Source organism: Nannospalax galili, unplaced genomic scaffold, assembly GCF_000622305.1.
Source record: "Nannospalax galili isolate Female #2095 unplaced genomic scaffold, S.galili_v1.0 scaffold131, whole genome shotgun sequence".
NCBI classification, from domain to species: Eukaryota; Metazoa; Chordata; class Mammalia; order Rodentia; family Spalacidae; genus Nannospalax; species Nannospalax galili.
The window spans coordinates 4,144,593-4,159,908 of record NW_008332088.1 but is presented as its reverse complement, the minus strand read 5'-3'; positions in this window follow the sequence as shown (position 1 = coordinate 4,159,908).

Sequence of the window (15,316 nt, the reverse complement as noted above, 5' to 3'; positions counted from 1 at the left end):
ATGTACACACTCTGTCTTGTTAATGAGTAAACCAATAGATATTCAAACCAGTTCCAATTAGAATTTAATTCCAGGCCTTTGTATTCTTTCCAGAACAAAATTCATTTGTAACACTGTGAGTAAGGATCATTTTCGTTGTTGCATTAATGTTTCTACAGGTTAACTTTTATTTCCATTATTGTTCAACTGTTCATAAAAGGCAAGTTTGTACAACCTAAGTGACTCAATCTCTAGAGAACTAACTAAACATTGGTAATTATTTTTCCTATTTCAATAATGGATATTTTTCCCAATGTTAAAAAAGGAATTAGCATACTGAACTGTAACTTTGCAATTTGTACTAAGAATCCTTTGAGCATGAAAATAAATTGGACATTTATTAAATCACAGAGACTCCCCTGTAGTGGTGATCAACCATGCCTTATATCTCGTGTAGTACTTTCCTAAACTGCAAAATTCTTAACATGTAGCAGCCCCAAGTGAGAGTGGGGCAACAGGATAGGTTTCCATAATTTTGTCCTTACAGTTTATCAAATCTTCACTAATCTGCTAAACTCAGAAACTTGCCTCTCAACTTAAAGTCCTCCCCTCCAAAGTCTAGAAATACAAGAAATTCCTGGTGGCCTACAGTTGTCACTGAATTTCCACCTTATTCCACCTTCTGATGCAAGCTTCATTATTGAAGAACCTGACCACACCAGAGCAGAGCAGGGATGTCCATGTTTTCGAATAACAACTTTATTATATCATAGAAATAGTATGTACATATTTTCTTCTGCTTTTTTCTTTGATTTGACTTTTAAAATTTACTAGAGGAATTTTTTTTTTTAAGTTCAACAATTCAACTTTCTACCATTGCTCTGAACCTACCACTTGTCATCATACTTTACTGCAGAAATGGTGGATGGGCAATAGGAAAGGGACACAGTAATGTTTTATTTACATTTATTGCTTTCCAGTTATTATTTTCATGTGTCTGCATCTTGAATGTTCTGTTAGAAAAGAGAAACCGTCTTTTCTATTTGGCAAAGCGGACCCATTGAACAATGCCATGTACATTCTGTAATACTGTTCTCACAGTTGCACTAGACACATAAACATAAATATCTCTATTCTCATGAGGTTGTTCTTTCAATATTTTACAGCCTTGGCTTTCCTGTAAGCAACTGAATTTTACAGTTCTTTGTCTTTTCAAATTAAGGCATTTTTAGAATTGCAAATACACATAACTGCATTTTTATTCTGTCTTGAAGAATTTCTTCTTTTTTTTTTTTTTTTTTTTCGGTCTTTTTGAGACAGGGTTTCCCTGTAGCCCCAGCTGTCCTGGAACTCACTATGTAGACCAGGCTGGCCTTGAACTCACAAAGATCTGCCTGTTCTGCCTCCCGAGTGCTGGGATTAAAGGCATGTACCACCATGCCCGGCAAGAATTTCTTCTTCTAAAAAACAAATTCTAGGGTCTGAAGAGATGGTTCAGCAGCTAAGAACACTGGTTGTTCTTTCAGAAGACCAGGTTCAAATACCAGCACCCACATGCCAGCTGACAACTGTCCATAACTCCAGTTCCAGGGGATCCGATGGCCTCTTCTGTTCTCTGTGGGCATTATGCAACACGGGAACACTAACACATGGGCAGGAAATACACTCTTACACATAAAATAAAAATAATAAATAAAATATTTTTTAAAACTCTATAAAAATGTTAATTATATTGATGTTAAAATTTAAAATAGGTGGATCATAATAACCATCACAACTACATAGTAGCATGAAATCTATTTAATAGCAAGATCTAGTCAATATTCTGAGGAAACATTTTGAAAATATTGAAAAACTAATTCAAGAAAGTGTTTTGCAAATCATAATTTGCTAAGAACATATTCAGTGTGTCCTTAACCTCCACTGTCTTTCTAGGTTAAATACTTTCAGGGACACCTTCTTTTCCTGGATTCCCTGAAGAAAAACCTTTCTTCGGGAATGTACATTTAAAAACAACCTATGCAAAAGAGTAACAGATATTTTATTCTGATGTCAAGTATGAACAATTATGGCCTGAGAACTAGTATTTATGCTGTACCATGCACAGTGACCACAATATGGAACCAGTCTAGATTAATCAAAAAATAAATATGTAAATAAAATGTGGTATATTTACAGGAGGAGTTTTATTCAGTAGGAAAATTGAATGAAATCATGGCACTTTTGGCAATTTGGATGGGACTAAACATTATTATATTAAACAAAATAAGCAAAACTCATAAAGACAAGCATCATCTGAATTATCTTCTATGCAGAATTTACCTTTAACTGTATATTGTTATAATGCACCTTCTTGACCATAGGTACATCATGTTAAAGTTTAAGTTGACTCCAGTTTCTGAAGATATCAGGCTTTTGGCACAGGATATGGAATATATATATGCTGGACCCTGTTTGTCTTGGGAACAGGTCAGAGTTCCTAGAGTGCTCCTGCTAAGTGCTGATTTATGGCTTCTATAGGTTGTGCTTGGTTTGTTCTACAAAATAGTAATTAATGATTAATAGAATAGAAGTTGTTAAGGTACTCTCCACCTGTATGCTTGGGAACTTAAACTTTTCACTCCTAGTTATAGCTTCTCTGTACAAAAAGCATCCCATGACATTTGGAGGTTCCACAAAGATCCAAGCCCCATAGACATCTGGTCTGCCCTGAGGTCTGGACAGTCAGGGGAGAGCTCCGGAGAAATGTTCCTCTACCCATGCTCTCCTCCTTGAGAAGACACCTCTGAGGTGAGTCTCTGATCTGTGGTGCCAGGCTCAAGTGTCTGTTTGGGGCATTTTTGGATCTCAGACTGTAACACATATAAATTGATATAGGTGTAGAACATGAATGTAGAAAGGTAACTATGAAAGCAGAGGCAGTGGGAAGTTAGAAAGGGACACAAGAGAGAGTAAAGAACTTGCACCAAGGGATACCTGGGTACAAATGCTTGACTATATAGGACTTGGTACATATCACAGAAAACATAAATCTGTTATGGGGTTCAGATGGGGTATGAATTTAAATTTAAGTTCTATTATATGAAATGCACAAAAATGCACTCTTTTAAAAAGAGAGAGTAATTAACATATCTAGCTGAAAAGTTGTTCACACTTTTAATTCCAGCACTTGGGAGGCAGATCTTGGTTTACATATCTAGTTTCAGGCCAGTCTATCTGGAAATCAGGATTGGTCAAAAGTTATGTATACATCTGGAATGGAGATTTTCAGTATAAAGAAAAAAAAATATTATTCTTATGCATTTTTTGTTAAAAACATGTGTGTGCAATTCTGTACAAATTGGGAACTGCAACAATTATGTAAGACTATAATACATTATTCGTTATAATAAACATTTTAGCCAAAAAAATATACTTTTATACAGCCAGTATTATAGTTATAGGTACAACCTCTACCATGGTTTTAAATCAAACTGTTCACAGTTAAACGACTCTATTTTGTGGATAGAAGAGCAAGCACAAGATCAGAGATGGTCACAAATATTGAAATATCATTTTAATGGTAACTAATTATATGTTATGTATGTTCCATATAATGAATCTGATTATTATTGGTAAGTTGTTAAAGTCATTTATTGGGCCTTGAATCTATCATAATGTTTCACTGGATATTTTAAAATTGCAAACCCAAGTACCTGCAGAAGCAACAGTCCAAGCACCAATTTTTGGTGATGAACAAATCTGGGAAAGCATTGCCGCTTCATTAGACATTCTTAACTCATATTTTTCTCTCTTGTGGTTGCTATTATATTAATTGTTATCCTTTGTTTTGTGCTGTCTGGACTTTTATTGTTAACTAATAAGCTCCTTCTCAATGCTTGAATTCCTTGTGAATCTCTGTAAAGTCATTGATCTGAAACATTCTGCCCTTGCTTTAAACTTCGCTAACTCCTGGCTCCTGTGTCCCATCCCCATATCTCCTCACCCCTAAATGTTGGTGGAGATGGAAGGTGCCATTAGAATTCACGTCATCTTCGCCTTCATGAACATGAACTAGACAATTCCAACCATTAGCCAGAGAGATACCTCAGATGCTAGCTTCTGTTATTCAACCTTAGGCAAGCACAGAAAAAATTAACCAGATAAGATACCAAACTCCATCTGGTTTATGATTCTGTTGCAAACAACATGGGCACTAGGCAGAAGTATGCCCTCACCCTTGGCCTCTAACCAAGTCTTGGCCCTCTTTTAGTCAATGAAGTTATTGAAAATGGAACTTCCTTTAGGAGAGAGGCCTCCCCGCTCCATTCAGTCCCTTTCCCCTCATAATAGGCATTTTTTTACCTCACACACACTGAAATGTGGAGGTTCCACAGCCTCCTGCTCAAGAGAGTGAGTCCTTGGAATCCAGACTGTTGAGACAGTGTTGGCCATTCTGTTTGTGGTTGACACTGGGGTTAGTTCATCTACAACCTGCTACCTGGTATCCTAAATGAAATTTCCCTGGCATCTTAAATTAAATTTCCTGAGAAGTTTTTAAAGGAAACAAAGTTGTATATGATTTTCTAAAGACATTTCCAAGTGTCAGTTGTGACCTCAGTTACACTTATAGTTAATAATTAACATGATTATTCTTAATTCTTAAATCAGTTTCTAAATTCAGAAAACATCAATTGGGTCATTCAGTTCTATTAAACTACCCATTATGGTCAGTATTTTAAGTAAATGTGTTCCATTCTCTTTATTGCCAATCCTAACGGACTTCCTATTGGCTTTGAGCTAGACCACCAACCACTAACTTACTCTTTTCCATCATAAAATCTGTTTACACAGACCTTGAAGGAGCTGCCCACAGGCTTACTGCTCAACCCCCAACTTATCCAGTCAGACACAGCCTACACCCTAGCTTCATTCTCCCAACTCCAATAGCATGGACTCAGCCTTCCGCCAGGGTCATTCCCCTCTCATTTCATTTCTACAGTTTGGCATACTACCTAATTCTGTTCTTAACAAGCACTGTGTCCTTCTCCAAACTTCCTCCCCTTGAAGTGCCTGAGGCATAGCTCTTCCATGGAACACCTCCTCTTGTATCCAGTTCCTCAGTCCTTCATTCACTTCCTTTAGGTACCAATGGGAACTCCCACTACTCATTCTCTTAGACTTCCCAGATGCCTGGAAACTGAACAGGGAGTTTTCTTTGCATATCGATATACTGCCTACACATGCTTTTGGAGAAAGTGGACCAGTACCCAAGCCTTCCTACTTTCTCTCTTCTTCAAGCTTTCTAAGAGAGGATGGTTGTTTTATTGTTATATTTATTTTTAACAGATTGTGTGGACCAGGAGAGAATACCAAAAAATTAAGGGTCAAACATCCCCATTGGGAGAGTACATCTCACAGGAGCCATCCTTCTCTTAAGGGATATAAATGAATACACAAGACCCACCTCACCCCAACAGTCAGCAGGAAACAGTTCACTATGTTGATGGTGTGCCCACACCCATTTTTGTCCATTTAATAGTCAGGAAGGGGCCTAGAGAGATGGGTCAGTGGTTAAGAGCACTGACACCTATTGCAGAAGATCTAAGATTGATACCCAGCACCCAGATGGCAGCTAACAATCACCTGCACTTCCAGTTCCAGGGAATCAGGCACCCTCTTCTGATCTCCACAGGCATTGCATAACATGGGTGTACCTACATACATACAGGGAATGCATGCATACACATAAAATCAATCGAGAGAGAGAGAGAGAGAGAGAGAGAGAGAGAGAGAGAGAGAATAAGAGTGAGGAAGGAAAAGAAATCTAACTTGGGCCTTGAATGCTTACCTAGATGACTTTCTCACAACCCACCTCACTGACACACACACACACACACACACACACACACACACACACACACACACTGGCTCCCCATCCTAGTCATCATTTGGTATTTTTCATTCTCTTGTTCTTAGATAACCTGAATAGGGTAAGATGAAATCTTAAAGATTTTTTTATTGTTTTTAAATTTAATAATCACATGATTAGATGAAACATTTGATTACAGCTTTAACATATTCAGTAGCACATTCCAGAGCAAGTCTACATCTCTTTCAAAAGTGGCTGTAAATTTTGAGGTTCACAGTTGAATTAATACAGCTATACAATATTGAAATCCATATAAACCGTGTAAGACATAAATTTAAAGAAGATCTCCATTTCATTTTAAAATATGCTATTTCCTATATTTTTAATACTACTAACACTTGGATGTTTACACATTTCTTTAATCTCTATGTATCTGATTATTACTAGTCACAGTCAGTTATATCAGATCCTTAGTACCTGAGTAAGGATATAAACTGTTTTTTATTTGCATTTCTCTAATTACTCAGGATGTTGAGCATTTTAAAGGTGTTTCTTATCTATTTTTATTTTTTTCATTTAAGAACTCTGTTCAGATCCATAGCCCATCTTTTTAGTGGGTCATTTATTTTCTTATTTCTTTGTTTTTGGGTTCTTTGTATATTCTGGATACTAATCCTCTGTCAGGTGTGTGGCATGTGAAGACTTTCTCCTTCTCAGTAGGATTCCTCTTTACTTCCTTGTCTTTTTCTTTTCCTGTACAGAATCTTTGTAACTTAGTGAGGTCACACTTGATAATTTTTTACCTTAATGTCTGGGAAACTGATGTCCAATTTAGAAAGTCCTTTCCTACACCTATATCTTGAAGGGTACTGCCTTGTTTTCTTTTAGCAATTTCAGATTTTCAGATTTTTAAAAAAATGTTTTGTTACTTTTATTTTATGTGTATGAGTGTATTGCTTGCATGTATGTGAGTGCACCCATGTCATGCAATGCTGTGGAGATCAGAAAATGGTGTTGGATGCCCCTGGAACTGGAGTTAAGGGCAATTCGTAGCACCATGTGCGTGCTGGGAATCAAACCCAGGTCCTCTGTATGAGCAATCAGTGCTCTTAAACACTGAGCCATCTCTCCAGCCCAAGATTTTCAGATTTTGTAATTGGGTCTTTGATTCATTTGGAGTTGGCTATTGTGCAGGGTGAAAAATATGAGTCCAATTGGATTCTTCTACAGGTGTGCATTTTGCCAGCACCATTTGTTGAAGATGTTATCTTTCCTCAATTGTATGTTCTTTTCACCTTTGTCAAATATCAGGTGTCTTAGAAATTACATGTACTCATGTTTGGGTCTTCTATTGTGTTCCATTGATCTATATGTCTATTTCTTATGCCAGAACAATGCTGTTTTTATGACTACAACTCTAATGTTATCTGAGATCTGGTATGTTGATCCCCCAGAATTGTTCTTTTAGCGCAAGATACCTTTAGCTATCCAGGGACTTTTGTGAATTTATATGAATTTTGGATTGTTTATCTACCTCTGTGAAGAAGGTCATGGGTGTTTTGATTGGGATTTCATTGAATCTATAGATTGCTTTGGGTAAGATGGGCATTTTCACAATATTAATTATACTAATTCATGAGCATGGTAGGTCCTTCCATCTCCTGTTGTCTTCCTCTCTCTTCCTGTTTAGAGATTTGAAATTTTTATTTTAGAGATCTTTGATGTCTTTGGTTAGGCTTGTCCCTACATATTTAATTTTTTGTGGTTATTGTGAATGGTAATATTTCTTAGAATACCTTTTTGATTTCTTGTTATTGGTCTACAGAAAAACTAATGATTTTTGTAATTTTATTCTGTAACCTGTCACTTTGCTGAAATTATTAATTATTTCTAACAGTTTTCTGGTTGATTTTTTTGGGATATCTTATGTATAATATCACATCATCTGCAAATAGTGATAATTTGAGCTTTTCATTTCCAGTTGGTACTACTTTAATTTCCTTCTCTTTTCTTATTGTTCTCACAAGAGTTTCAATCACTGTATTGAAAAGGATTGGAGATAGTGGACAGCATTTTCTGGTTCCTGATTTTAATGCGCATGCTTCCAGTTTTTCTCCATTTAGAATGATCTTGGCCATGGGTTTGTTTTATGTAGATTTAATAATGTTGAGGTCTGTTCCCACCAGTCCAATTCCGTCTAGAACTTTTAACTTGAATGCATGTTGGATTTTTGTCAAATCACTTTTCTGCATCTATTGGGATGATCATGTGATTTTTATCTTCAAGTCCATTTATATGTTTTATTACATTTATTGACTTACATATATTAAGCCATCCCTGGATCTCTGGAATAAAGCAGAATTGCTCATGGTGGATGATCTTTTTGATGAGTCTGTATGCGGTTTTTGGATATTTTATTCAGCATCTTTGCATCTATGTTCCTTAGGGATATGGGCCTATAGTTTTCTTTTTTTCTTGTGTCTTATCTTGTTTGGATAATAGAGTGATACTGGCTTTATAGAAGGAGCTTGGTAGCTTCTTCCTCTGTTTCTATATTTTTTAATATAATAAGAAGTAATGGTTGTAGATTTTCTTTGAATGTGTAGTAAAATTCTGCTGGACTCTGTATCCATATTGGCCTGTACTTTTTTAGTTGGGAGATTTTGTATTACTCCATCAATTTCCATATTTCTTATGGATCTGTTTAAGCTGTTGGTATCTTCTTGGTTTTACTTTGGTGGTTTCCATGAATTTAGAAATTCATCCAGTTCTTTTAGATTTTCATCTTTAATAGTGTATATGATTTTGATGTATTCCCTCATTATTTTCTGAGGGTTTTGGTGTGTGTGTTGTGATGTTTCCAATTTTACCTCTCATTTTATTAATTTGAATTTGCTCTGCCTTTCTTTTGGTTAACTGGGTTGAGTCTTTTTATCTTGTTTACCTTAACAAAGAGACAGCTCTTAGATCCAATGATTCTTTATATCGTTTTCTTTTTTTTCTATTTCATTAATTTCTGCTCAGATTTTTGTTGTAGCTTCTCATTTACTAGGTTTGGATTTGCTTTATTCATGCCTTTAAAGAGTTTTGAGTTGTAGAGTTAGGTCATTTTTATGTGCTCTTTATGATTTTTTAAACTAGTCACTTAGAAAATTCCATCTTACTATTTACTTGAGTGCCTTATGTTGTTGACTACAAGCTTAATAGCACTGTGGTCTGATTGAAAGCAGTGGAATTTTTCAAGTTTTCTTTGTTGTTGCTTGTTTTGTGTCCCAGCATGTGGTCAATTTCAGAGAAACTTGCATGTACTGCTGAGTAGAAAGTACATTCTTTGGTGCTTGCATGAAATATTCTGTAGATATCTGTTAGGTCCATTGATGTATGATGTTATTTAATTGAAAAACATCTCTTTGTTTTCTCTTTGTCTAATTGAACTGTATATTGGAGATAGTGGGGTATTTAATTACCTACTTCTGCTATCTTGGGATTAATTTTTGTTTTATAGTCATGTTTTACTGATTTTATGAAATTGGGTGGACTAGAGTTTGGTGCATATATGTTCATGATTGCAGTATTTTCTTGGTCAATTGTTCCTTAGATTTGGATTAAGTGATGCTCTTTATCTCTTCTGATAGTTTTAATTTGAAGTCCATTTTGCCAGCTATTAGAAATGCAACACCTGTTTCCTTCTTAAGACCCCAATTTATGGCATATTTTTCCCATCTTTTAACCCTAAAGTAGGGTCTATCCTTGAAGTTGAAATGAATTTCTTGAAGACAAGAAAAAAGAGGGATTTTCTTTCTTAATCCATCCCACTTGATTTTTCCTTTTGACTGGGGACTTGAGGCCACTAATATTTAGAGTTATGATTGAAAGATGTGTAATGGTTACTGTAGTTCTAATTGATTTGGTTTCTTGGTCCTATTTAGTGTTTTCACAGTTGTACCTTCCTTTGATTTCTTTCTTTAGCTGCTTGGGTATATCCATTCCTATCTTTGGTCCTTTATTCTGATATGCTGGGTAGCTTTAGTGTCAATTTGACACACCTGGGTTGAAGGAGCCTCAATTTGGGAATTGCATCCATTGAACTGGCCTGTGGCCATATCTGTGGGACATCTTTTTGACTGTTGTGTAATGTGGGAGGGCCCAGCCCACTGTGGGTGGTGCCACCCCTGGGCAGGTGAGTCTGTATTGCATAAGAAAGCAGGCTGAGCAAGGGTCAAGGGAGCAAGCCTGTAAGCAGAGTTCCTCCATGGCCTATGCTCTAGCTCCTGCTTCCAGGTTCCTGCCCGAGTTCCTACCTTGGAACTACTGCACCTAATGGCAAGTGTGGGAAGGAGTAAGAACATGGAGAAATTGCAGATATCCCGAATGAACTGTGATCAGGGAGATAGATGTAATATAAAATAAACCCTTTCCTACTCAAGTTTGTACTGGTCAGAGTATTTTGTCATAGCAAAGGAAAAAACAAACTAGGACAATTGATTTGAATATTCTCTGGAAGACTAGTTTCGTGGACATGAATTCTTTTAGCCTTTCATATCATGGAAAAATGTCCATTCCCCTTTGATTATAATAAATAATTTTGCTGGTTTTGATAAGTAAAGCATTTGTGTTTGGCATCCATGATCATTTAGAACTGGAAATATTTTGGTCCATGTTTTCCTGGCTTTCATATTTTGCATTGAAAAGTCAGCTGGAATTATGATGGGTTTTCCTTTATATGTAACTTGTTTTACTATAGCAGCATTTTTACTAAGATTTGTCATGGGGAGTTTCTGTTCTAGCCATGTCTAATAGGTGTTCTATGTCTTCTTGAAACTATATTAGTATGTTTTTCCTTAATTTAGATAATTTTTCTTCTATAATCCTATTGAAGGTCTGGTCAATGCTGTTGGCCTGAGATTCTTCTCCTTCCTTTATGCCAAGGATGCATAGATTCGGTCTTTTCATGGTGTCTCACAATTCTTGTGTTTTCCATTCCTGTCTTTATTTGAATCTTCTAGTTCTTCAATGTTGTCATGCTGTCTTAATATTCTGTCTTCTATTTCATTCTTTCTATCTGTGAGGCTTTCTCCTGTTGTTTTTAATTAACTTAATGGTTATTTCCAAATCATCTTCCTTTCAGCTTGGTCTTTCTTCAATATTTCTATCTCTTTTGTGCATTCACTTCTTAAGTCCTGATTTTTTTTTAATTTAACTCACAAGGTTATAGCTATTTAACTCACAAGGTTATAGCTATTTAACTCACAAGGTTATAGCTATTTCACTCACAAGGTTATAGCTATTTAACTCACAAGGTTATAGCTATCGCCATTGAGTTCTTTGTGTTTTCCTTAAGTTCTTTGATCATGTTTATAATTGTTCTCTTAAATTCTGTATTGTGGGGTTTCTCAGGGTGATTCTCATTGTAGTATAATTCTATAGGGCTGGTGGATTTTGTTGGGGACATATTCTCTTGGTTTTTCATGTTATGTGTGTTTTTGAAGTGCTGTTTTGACATATTGATGTCTTTTAAATTTTTTTTAAATTTAATAACCACATGATTAGAAGAAGCATTTCATTACAGCTTTAACATATTCAGTAACACATTTCAGAGCAAGGATACATCTCTTTCAAAAATGGCTGTAAATTTTTAGGTTCACAGTTGAATTAATACAGTTATACAATATTTAACTCAGTATAAACCCTGTAAGACATAAAACTGAATGAGTTTTTATGATTTTACCCTTTAAAGAAGATCTCCATTTCATTTTAAGATATGCTGATTCCTACATTTTTAATGCTACTAACACGTTTTCACATGTGTCCTTAATCGCTGTGTATCTGATTATTACTAGTCACAGTTGGATACACTTGGATCCTTAGTACCTGAGTATGAATATAAAGTCATCAGGTAGATTTCACTGGTAATATTTATTACCTCTACTATTTAACATGAAGTAAATTTTTATGCTTCCTCCTCAAATGTCTTTTTTATTATTGATTTTTTGTGTATATCATATAGAACATCCCACACAATCTTATTCATATACCCACTTCCCAAATGACACCCTCCCATAGCCTCCCCCCTCCCACACACTAGAGCCCATATAGTCTGCCATCCCTGTGTTGTCCACTGTGTTGTAGGCATCCCCCAGCCATTCCCCAGTGCTTGTCTCTTCTTCCTCTTTTTATTTGAGTTTTATTCTATTTATATTGTTTATATTGTTGATGCTGGGGTGCTTTTTGCTCGGGCATGAGTTAGTGTGTGCTTCAGGTTCTCACCAGGTAGAAAGCTGGTTTCAAGAGTCCAAAGGCAAGGCAGAGGTGGGGACAGCATGTGAAGGTCTAACTAATAAACTGGAAAACTGAGGAGACATGAGTGTGAGGGACTAGGCCACAGTGGGTCAGTTGGACTGAGATGGTAGTTCAGAAATTTGAGACATGAGAGCAAAAGTGGGTCTGTGCCCAAAGCTAGAAGGGAAACAGGGTTTGGGGTTGGGGAAATTGGAGTTTCTCAGACTGTAGGAGAATCAAGGCACAATCAGAATCATCAATACTTGCAGTTTGCAAGTTTCTTTCAGATTCTTTCAAATAAAACCAAATCTTTTTTTAAATTTTTGAAAGCCTAAGCAATATTTTATAGTTATGTAAATCATTAGAATTGTATAGAAGTAATTAAATATAAATGCAGAAAAAATCTGTGAAATAACTTTCCACTTCTCAGTAAAAATGAAGACAGTATTTGGGTCAATGTTTCCAACTGGAGCTGTATTAAAAAGTGATTAGGTTTTTAAAGTTATTTTACTCTCTTTCTTCCCTTAATATGGTTTTAACAGAATAGGGATAGAGAAAATAAGGACTGAGGAGGAAGTATTTGAGAAACATAAAATATAGTGGATCATGAGTTTGAAAAAGCTTATAAATTAAAGCAAAGATATTCTGCATAAGGGTGTCTTCTCCTTTTTAACAGTTTCTGACTTGCATATGCATTATGACATTGAAATTTAAAACAAGGAAAAATCAGGGTCACAAAAAAACTTCTGCAATTATGAATTTCAAAAAATATAACTTTTGGGGCTGGAGAGATGGCTCAGGAGTGAAGAGCACTGACTGCTCTTGCAGAGGACCTGGGTTCAATTCCCAGCACCCACATGGTGGCTACAAACCATCCTTAACTCCAGTTCCAAGGGAATCTGATACTCTCTTCTGACCTCTGAGGCATTAAACTACATGGGTGCACTCACATACATGCAGGCAGTACACTCATACACATAAAAAAAAATAATAAAAAAATATATTTAAAAAGAAAATATATCTTTTACTTTCATGTCATTCAAGAGTTCAAACTATGTTATAATTTGGATTCTAAAGGTACCTAACCAATGCATGTGGTAGTGATTTTGTTCCCACATTGGGACTGTTGGAGGATGGGGGAAGAAGTGGTTCCACATGGGTAGTCTTCTTGTCAGTGGCAGAAAGGCCTGGATGGTCTAATCACTGCCCCAGATCCTGACTCTGATCTTCTACTGTCTCATCTGCTCCCACCTTCTACATCTCATTCACTGAAACTTTTCATATGGCAGGAGCACAGATATCATGCTTCATGCACAGGCTTTCCTGTGCCTGGAGCACTTTGGCTCTAGCGTACATGCAACTCATTTCACTCCTTTGGCTCCTAAAATTCCTCCCCTTTCCAAATGTCAAATGTCAACACCTGAGTGAGTTTTTTTTGTTTTTTTTTGTTTTTTGATTTTTTTGGCCCATACTAATTAAATAGAGAAAAATTAAATTTTTCTCTCTTTTGAGAGAGAAAAAATTAATATACCCATACTTTGTTTAATAGTAGATATATACCCTGAGAAATTAATTCACAGATTATTTTATCTTTGTCCAACTATAAAAAAAATGTGTACTTCCACAATCTAAGATAACTACTACACCGGTAGACAATAAAATTGTACAGGAACCCAGTATAAGTAATCTAATATGTCACTCCCTGGTACATATTTACATCAGAAATGGAAGACATGGTATTTCCTCATATTCTATTGGCATTAAAAGATAATAAAAGGAAATTTAAAGAGCTCTTTATTCACAAAGTTATTACCCAGATTAAGGAGACCAATTATTTAACAGCCACAATTTTCAAAGTCTTAGCAGAAACTTTCAGGCCACTGGAAACTTGCACATATGGATTTATGGAAATAGGGGCATCAAGCACAGGACCGATATCAACTGAATCAGATGAGGACCCAGAGTGAGGGAAGGAAACAGATGGTGGGTAGGCCCTAGGCTTGGAACTATTGGAGAGTGATCACTACTGGGGGAGGCAGAGTAAGCCATACCAACCATCTTTAGATAAACTGACTAGTCTCCAGTGGATGAATTTGCACCAATGGACATCTGGGTATAAATGATTGACTGAATAGCACTAAGCATATATAGTGAAATACATGAGGTCCAGTGGGGGTTTGGGGTGGGGGAATATGGATGGGGAAGGGGGTGTAAATTTGATTAAGAATTGCATGAAATAAGCAAAAGCCCAATAAATTTATTTTAAAAGTCTTACTTGAATAAAATTTTTAGTTTAAATTTTTAATATTTGAGAATTTCATATATAAGTACCCCAATAATATCTTTTCCAGACTTTCCTTGCCTCACTAGAATTAAGCTTGTATGTAATAAAGAAAACTAGTCACTAATTAGCAAAGAAATTAATGAGCACAGAAAGATTGATTGGTGAGTTCTACTAGTTAATGAAGGAAAATTTATATTGATTATTTCAGAGACTGTAAGCTTAACAAATACTTCCAATCTTGTTCAACAAGACTGGCATTGATCTATAAATTTTAGAAATACGTTAAAATAAGAAAATAATGACTAATATTTCTCAATAATAAAAAATGTAAAAACAAAGAATGTTAAAATTTTGAAATTTAAGACAAAACACCATTTAGGAGCATGCTTCAAATGAAATATTCAAGTATAAAACTAATAAATGTGCATAAGCTCTATATGAGAAAAACTATTTTAAAAAGAATCTAAGAACTAAATAAATAGGTTCCACGTTCATGAATAAGCAAATTCAATATTGTGAATATATTAGTTCTTCTGATTTTGACATCCATTCAATTAAAACCTAATAAATGCCTCAGATTATTTCACAGAAACCAACAAACTACTAATAGAATTTATATACAAATGAGAATGATTAAGAAGAGTCAAGAAACTATCGAGTGATAATGAACACATTTGGATGACAGACACTCCCTAATTTCAATCACTGTAACATTGCATTGAATATCATAGAGTTCTAAAGAGGAAAGAATTGATTGCTGCATCAGTAGAGCTGAATAAGCAGGTCAGTAACTGATCTTCATGGATATACACAATGGTGCTTAACAAAGTACCTAAAGCAATACCTCAGAGAAAAGATAGATTTTTTTCCCCCAACAAATTGTCTTTTAAAAATGAGTAGGTATATGTAAAATAAGGGAGCAC